Source organism: Arachis ipaensis, chromosome B1 (genome assembly GCF_059453495.1).
Source record: "Arachis ipaensis isolate K30076 ecotype BB chromosome B1, ASM5945349v1, whole genome shotgun sequence".
Lineage (NCBI taxonomy): Eukaryota > Viridiplantae > Streptophyta > Magnoliopsida > Fabales > Fabaceae > Arachis > Arachis ipaensis.
The window spans coordinates 120,792,682-120,801,097 of record NC_142436.1 but is presented as its reverse complement, the minus strand read 5'-3'; positions in this window follow the sequence as shown (position 1 = coordinate 120,801,097).

Below are 8,416 nucleotides of genomic sequence, written 5' to 3'. Positions count from 1 at the left end.
GGCATTTTGAGTAGGATCATCAAGGAGAATGAACTGCAGGAGCTTCACCCTCAATCAGAATGGATCTGCACTAACCCTGGGGTTCAGATCTAGAGAAGTATTGGCGGCTGCTCAAACCAGTGTCAATCACATACAGCCTGCCATTGAAAAAATCACTCACAAGCAAAGGAAAGAGTACTACCAGAGTTAATTCAGAAAGACAACGCAACTCCAATCATCAACTATATTCTTATTACTAATCCCTTTCAAATTCACAATCAAACTGTATCTAAACATAACCTTCTGATTCGCCTGACTAAGACTTGCAAGATAATCATAGCTTGCTTCAAACCATAATCCTCGTGGGATCGACCCTGACTCGCTCAGGTATTACTTGGACGACCCAGTGCACTTGTTGATACAGCTGTACGGAAGTGTGGGGATTCGTGCACCAAGTTTTTGGTGTCGTTGCCAGGGATTGTTTGAGTTTAAACAAACTGACGGATTGTCTTGCTCCCTAGATCAGGTAATTTATTTTATTTTATTTGAGTCTTTTAATTTTATTTTCTTCTTCTTTAATTTTTGAAAAAAAAAAAACTTTTTCAAAAATTTTTTTATTTTCTTTGTTTAATCATTATTCTTGGTTTGAGTCATACCTGTTTTCTGTTTTCCTTTCCAAAAATTTTAAAACTTTTTCAAAAACCTTTTTCAAGTAGTTTGTTTTTAGGCATCCTTGGCTTTCTTTATCTTTGTTTGAGTCTTTTTGTTTTTTTTTTCTTAGTAATTTTCGAAAGTTCTAAATCCTTTTTCTAAAATTCTTTTAAAATTGGTGTCTTCTTGTTTATTTTCTTTAATTTTTCAAAAATTTGTGTTTGGTTTTCTAAAAATTTTAAGTTTGGTGTTCTTTACATATTTTTGTGTTCTTTAAATTTCTTGAGTCTTGTTCTTTGTGTTCTTGTTAGTCTTCAAAGTATTCTTGTGTCTTCTTTGTGTTTTGATCTTAAAATTTTTAAGTTTGGTGTCCCTTGGAGTTTTTCCCTTAAATTTTCGAAAACTTGGGGTGCTAGATCTAAAAATTTTAAGTTTTGTGTCTTTTACTTGTTTTTCTCTTTCTTCATTAAATTCAAAAAAAAAATAAAAAAAATATCTTTTCTATCTTATCTTTCCTTAATTTTCGAAAATAACAAAAAAAAATTCAGATTTTAATTTCAAAATTTCTATTTTATCTTTTCTTAGTTGTCAATTTTCAAAAATCAAATCTTTTCAAATTTAAAAATCATATTTTTTTCAAAATCTTATCTTATCTTTCTTCAAAATTCAAATTTAAGAATTCAAACTTCAAATTCTAAAAATAAATCTTTTTCAAAATCAAATTTCAAATCTTATCTTTTTAAAATCTTTTTCAAATCTTTTTGTTTCTTATCTTATCTTTTCTAATTTCAAATTTTAAAATCAAATTTTTTTCAAATCTTTTTAATTTCTTATCATATCTTCTTCTAATTTCAAATCTTTTCTTATCTTATCTTCTATCTTATTTTAAATTCAAATCTTTTCTAATTAATTACTTATCTTCTCTCTCCTCTTTTTCAACACTTCCTAACTAACTCTTCTCTCTTAATTTTCGAAAACTCTCTCTTCTTCTCTCTCTTCTATTTTTGAAAATTTAACATTTAAATTTTAAATCTTTTTAAAATTAATTAATCTTATTTTCAAAAACTAATTAATAAATAAAATAAAATAAAAATATTTTAATTCTTATTTATCTTTTCTATTTCTAATTCTTATCATCTCTGTTTATATTATTCGACTTTTTCTTCTCTCTCATCCTCCATCTTCACTTTTCTTTCTTTATCTTCTTTCTTCACATCTCACTGGGAGCTCTTTGCCATTTGGCACAAAAAGCTTCCTTCCTTTTCTTCTTCTCTTTTTTTCTTGTTTATGACCAGGAATAGGGATAAAGAACCCCTCTTGACTCCTGATCCTGAACTTGAGAAAATTCTAATGAGGCATTTTGATGAGTTCATGTTTGATGGTATATTTCGACTCAATTTGGATGGATTCTAGCACATGAACTCACACTTAAGCACCAAAATAGCATACTTTTGTGTTTGATCCCAAATTTGATATTAAATGTGAAAACATGCAATTTTGTGCTTTAATAGAGCAATTTAATCCCACCTTTGTGCTATTCGATGCCGTGATATAGTTTGTGAGTGATTTCAAGCCTTGAAAGCAAGAATGGACAACCAAAAGTGGAAGAAAGCATGTACAAAGAAGAAAACATGAAGAAAACAAGGAAAAGCACACACAGCAAAGTGTGCGTGCGCACAGCCCTGCGTGCACGCGCATAGACAAGAATTTCCATGTGTGCATACGCACGCACCTATGCGTACGCACAGGTCCCTGCACGTGAATTCATTAATTATGCACGTGCTTCGCGAATTTAGAGGCCCTTGGCTCATTTTTGGAAGGCTGAAATGCTATTTTGGAGTGCTATATAAAGGAGGCTTCAACACTTATCAAAGGGGGAAGCATTAGAGCAATTTTTACATAGTTTTCATAGTAATTAGGAGTAGGAGTAGTGTAGAGTAGAAAGCTCTTTTAGGGTTTATCAATTTCCATTGTAGCATTTTATAGCAAGCTTTGATTTTGATTTTACTTCTTCAATTGTAAGTACTCTCAATTTACTCTTTAATTCAAGCACTTTTACTTTCAATTTCTCTTGGTTCAAGTTACTTTGTTCATATTGCACTTTTGTGTTCCCCGAAGTTTTGATTGATGAATTTACATTTCATACTTCCCTTATGTTTGATTGCTTGTTTATGTTTGATTTTGTTGATAGTTGGTTATAGTTTTAGATTTTACTTTGAAATTCTCCATGTTTTACTTTTATGCATACAAGGTGTTTGTGAAAATACCAACTCTAGGTTTTAAGTAGATTTTCCCACCTTGGCTTGTGGTTTGAGTTCCTAGGATACTAGAGTCATAATGTCCGACATTTAGTGGTAATTCTTGGGTAGTTAGTTGACTCTTATTTCCATTGATGCTAACCTTTTATCAACTAGTTTGGTGAGTTAGTTAGGACTTATAGATTAAGGTCAATTATGCTTGCTTGACTTACTCCTCGATGGTTGGGGTTGACTAGGCAAGGTTGACTCATGATAATTACCATAGTTGTGGTTATAGCAATGATAGGATTCCTTGGATACTCATGCCCAAGTCAAGGCTCTTTATTGCATTCATAGCATTTTCACTAGTTTTGACCCTATTTTCCCTTGCTTGCATCAATTTCCAGTTTTGATCATTGTTTAGTTCTTTTATTGCTTAAGTTCTTTTAATCTTTCATTCTTTGATTTCAAACCCCTTTTGCCCTCTTCACAACCGAAAGAAGTAACATTTCATTGGCATTCCTAGGGAGAACGACCCGAGGTTTTATTACTCTCGGTTACTTTGATTTGAATTTAAACATTTGATAGTGAGGATTCATTGTTGGTTTGGACTATGCTTTCAATGATGGAAATTGTATTTTGTGGAAATCTAAACCAACGATAAACTCTCGCTTGTCACATTTACAACAAGCTAAAGTACAACACTTTTGAAGAAACCTCTCAGAAAACTTTGAACAAGAAAGAGAGGATATGGCCAAACCTCAAGAGGAGGCAAGAAAGGTTCTTAGTGACTACACCATGCCTACCTCTGACTTATATGGCAGAAGCATCTTTGTACCTGCCATTGGAGCTAAAAATTTTGAGCTTAAGCCTCAGTTAGTCTTTCTTCTATAGCAGAATTGCAAGTTCCATGGACTTCCAATGGAAGATCCACATCAGTTCTTGACTGAATTCTTGCAGATCTGTGATATTGTTAAAACCAATAGAGTAAATCCTGAGATTTATAAGCTTATGCTCTTTCCCTTTGCTGTAAGAGACAGAGCTAAGATATGGTTGGATTCTTTACCTAGAGAGAGTCTTGACTCTTGGAAAAAGCGGGTTAATACTTTTCTAGCTAAATTCTTTCCCCCTCAAAGAATGAGCAAAACTAGAGTGGAAGTTTAAACCTTTAGACAAAGAAAAGGAGAATCTCTCTATAAAGCTTGGGAATGATACAAGCAACTTATTAGGAGATGTCCTCCCGATATTCTCTCAGAATGGTCTATCATAGGCATGTTCTATGATGGTCTATCTGAATTGTCCAAAATTTCATTGGACAGCTCTGTAGGTGGATCACTCCACTTGAAGAAAACACTTGCAGAAGCTAGAGAACTCATTGAGATGGTTGCAAACAACCAATTCATGTACACTTCTGAAAGAAATCCTATAAACCATGGGAACTCTCAGAAGAAAGGAGTTCTTGAAGTTGATACTCTGAATGCCATATTGGCTCAGAACAAGACCTTAACCCAACAGATCAATATGATCTCCCAGCATCTGACTGGAATGCAAGCTGCATTTGGTAGTACTCAGGAAGCTTCTTCTGAAGTAGAAGCTTATGATCTTGATCATCCCACCATGGAGGAGGTGAATTACATGGGAGAACCCTATGGAAACACCTACAACCCTTCATGGAGGAATCATTCTAACCTTTCATGGAAGGATCAACAAAAACCTCAGCAAGGTTTCAATAACAATCAAGGTGGAAGGAACCAGAATAGGTTCAACAACAGACCACCATTCCCATCTTCTAAAGGGAATATGGAAACCTCTAAGCAGAACCTCTCTGACTTAGTCACTCTGGTTTCCAACCTCTCTAACACCACTCATAGTTTTATGAATGAAACAAGATCCTTCATTAGAAATATGGAGGTACAAGTTGGTCAACTGAGCAAGAGGATCCCTGAGACTCCTCTTGACACTCTTCCAAGAAACACTGAAGTAAATTGGTGCACAAATTGTGAATCACACTTTTCACAACTCGTACCACTGACCAGCAAGTGCACTGGGTCGTCCAAGTAATACCTCACGTGAGTAAGGGTCGAATCCCACGGAGATTGTTGGTTTGAAGCAATCTATGGTTATCTTGTAAATCTTAGTCAGGAAGTCAATTATGTTTATCAGTTGAATTGCAAATAAACAAGAGAGCATGGATTAAAGGTTACTTGTTATGCAGTAATGGAGAATATGTTGGAGTTTTGGAGATGCTTTGTCTTCTGAATCTCTGCTTTCCTCTGTCTTCTTGTTCACGCACGCACGTCCTCCTATGGCAAGCTGTGTGTTGGTGGATCACCGTTGTCAATGGCTACCTTCCATCCTTCCAGTGAAAACTACGGTCACGCGCTCTATCACAGCACGGCTAATCACCGGTTGGTTCTCGATCCGGTTGGAATAGAATCCCTTGATTCCTTTGCGTTTGTCACTAACGCCCAGCCTTCAGGAGTTTGAAGCTCGTCACAGTCATTCAATCCTTGAATCCTACTCGGAATACCACAGACAAGGTTTAGACTTTCCGAATTCTCATGAATGCCGCAATCAATTCTAGCTTATACCACGAAGATTCTGATTAAGAGATCTAAGAGATACTCATTCAATCTGATATAGAACGGAGGTGGTTGTCAGGCACACGTTCATGGGTTGAGAATGGTGATGAGTGTCACGGCTCATCACCTTCATCACAGTTAAGCGCGAATGAACATCTTAGATAGGAACAAGCGTGTTGGAATAGAAAACAGAAATACTTGCATTAATTCATCGAGATACAGCAGAGCTCCTCACCCCCAACAATGGAGTTTAGAGACTCATGCCGTCAAAGAGTACAAAGTCCAGATCTAAAAATGTCACGAGATACAAAATAAGTCCCTAAAAGTTGTTTAAATACTAAACTAGTAGCCTAGGTTTATAAAAAATGAGTAAATTATGATGGATGGTGCAGAGATCCACTTCTGGGGCCCACTTGGTGTGTGCTGGGCTGAGATTTAAGCAATTCACGTGCAGAGGCCATTTGTGGAGTTGAACGCCAGTTTTTGTGCCAGTTTGGGCGTTCAACTCCAGCTTTTGATCCTTTTCTGGCGCTGGACGCCAGAATTGGGCAGAGAACTGGCGTTGAATGCCCATTTACGTCGTCTATCCTTGTGCAAAGTATGGACTATTATATATTTCTGGAAAGCCCTGGATGTCTACTTTCCAACGCAATTAGAAGCATGCCATTTCAAGTTCTGTAGCTCCAGAAAATCCACTTTGAGTGCAGGGAGGTCAGAATCCAACAGCATCAGCAGTCCTTTTTCAGCCTGAATCAGATTTTTGCTCAGCTCCTTCAATTTCAGTCAGAAAAATACCTGAAATTACAGAAAAATACACAACTCATAGTAAAATCCAGAAATATGAATTTTTTCCTAAAAACTAATGAAAATAGACTAAAAACTAACTAGAACATACTCAAAACTACATGAAATTAACCCCAAAAAGTGTATAAAATATCCGCTCATCACAACACCAAACTTAAACTGTTGCTTGTCCTCAAGCAACTAGACAAATAAAATAGAAGACTAATAGGTTGAGAAGCAATAATATCTCAGAGTTTTTGAGTGAAGCTCAGATTCTAATTAGATGAGCGGGACTAGTAGCTTTTTGCTTCTGAACAGTTTTGGCATCTCACTTTATCCATTGAAGCTCAGAGTGATTGGCATCTATAGGAACTTAGAATTCAGATAGTGTTATTGATTCTCCTATTTCAGTGTGATGATTCTTGAACACAGCTATTTTATGAGTCTTGGCTGTGGCCCTAAGCACTTTGTTTTCCAGTATTACCACCGGATACATAAATGCCACAGACACATAATTGGGTGAACCTTTTAGATTGTGACTCAGCTTTGCTAAAGTCCCCAATTAGAGGTGTCCACAATTCTTAAGCACACTCTTCTTTTTGCCTTGGACCTTGACTTTAACCGCTCAGTCTCAAGTTTTCACTTGACACCTTCACGCCACAAGCACATGGTTAGGGACAGCTTGGTTTAGCCGCTTAGACCAGGATTTTATTCCTTTAGGCCCTCCTATCCACTGATGCTCAAAACCTTGGGATACTTTTTATTTGCCCTTGCCTTTTGGTTTTAAGGGTTATTGGCTTTTTCTGCTTGCTTTTTCTTTTTCTTTCTATTTTTTTTTCTGCAAGCTTTGTTCTTTGCTGCTTTTTCTTGCTTCAAGAATCATTTTTATGATTTTTCAGATTATCAATAACATGTCTCATGTTCATCATTCTTTCAAGAGCCAACATATTTAACAGTCTTAAACAACAAATTCAAAAGACATATGCACTGTTCAAGCATTCATTCAGAAGACAGAAAGCATTGCCACCACATTTAACTAATTAGAATTTCTCTTATTAAAACTCGAAATTTTATTGCCTCTTATTCAAAAGATCTACTATTTTATTCATATTTAATGATGATGAGAAAAATAGACTATAACTTAATTGGAGATAAAATCAAAATAGATACTAATTACTACTATATGACTCCTAAGGTAAACTTCTCTAAGGACACTGTCACAGAGTTAAGGCAGAAATTGGAAATTAACAACCTTTATTCTGGGGGAACGGGGGTTCCTCTGATCCTTGGGGTGCTCGGTCCTATAAGAGAAGACTTTTGGCGCTTCAATTCCCTTAAGTCACGCCCTTGCTCCTCTTGTTCTTTAAACATATAGGTCAGCATTTGACTGTGTTCCTTCTGTTCTTTTATTATTTGCTCCATAGCTTCCCGTATCTTGGTAACAGACGTCTCAAGATACTCCCAGTATTCAGATTGAGGGATCTCTGGGAGGAATTCCTGTGCTCTCTTCTTGATGGGGTCATCCTGTGCTTGTTATTTTTCCATTGATGCTTTGGTGATTGGCTTCTCAATTGAGATATACTCAGTTATTCCCATCCTCACTCCAGCGTCCTTGCAGAGCAGAGAAATTACGCTTGGATAAGCCAACCTGGCCTCTTTAGAATTTTTGTTAGCAATTTTGTAGAGTTCAGCTGAAATCAACTGATGAACCTCCACTTCCTTTCCCATCATGATGCAATGGATCATCACTGCTCTTTTAACTGTGACTTCAGAACGGTTGCTAGTAGGCAACAGAGAATGCCCAATGAAGTCTAGCCATCCTCTGGCGACTGGTTTGAGATCCTCTCTCTTGAGTTGATTTGGGACACCCTTTGTGTTGGTGGTCCACCTGGCTCCAGGGATACATATGTCCTCTAGAATCTTATCCAGGTCAATGTCTGCTCTCATCATCCTCCTGTTGAAGGAGTCTGGATCGTCCTTTAGCTGAGGTAGCTTTAAGATCTCTCTGATCTTGTCAGGGGTGGTATGAACAATCTTTCCTCTGACCATGGTCCGAAATTCATAGAAGGCAGTTCCAGATAGTTTTTGCTTGTCAGTCTACCACATATTAGCATAGAACTCTTGGACCATGTTCCTTCCTACTTTCGTTTCAGGATTAGCTAGGACTTCCCAGTTCCTGATTCG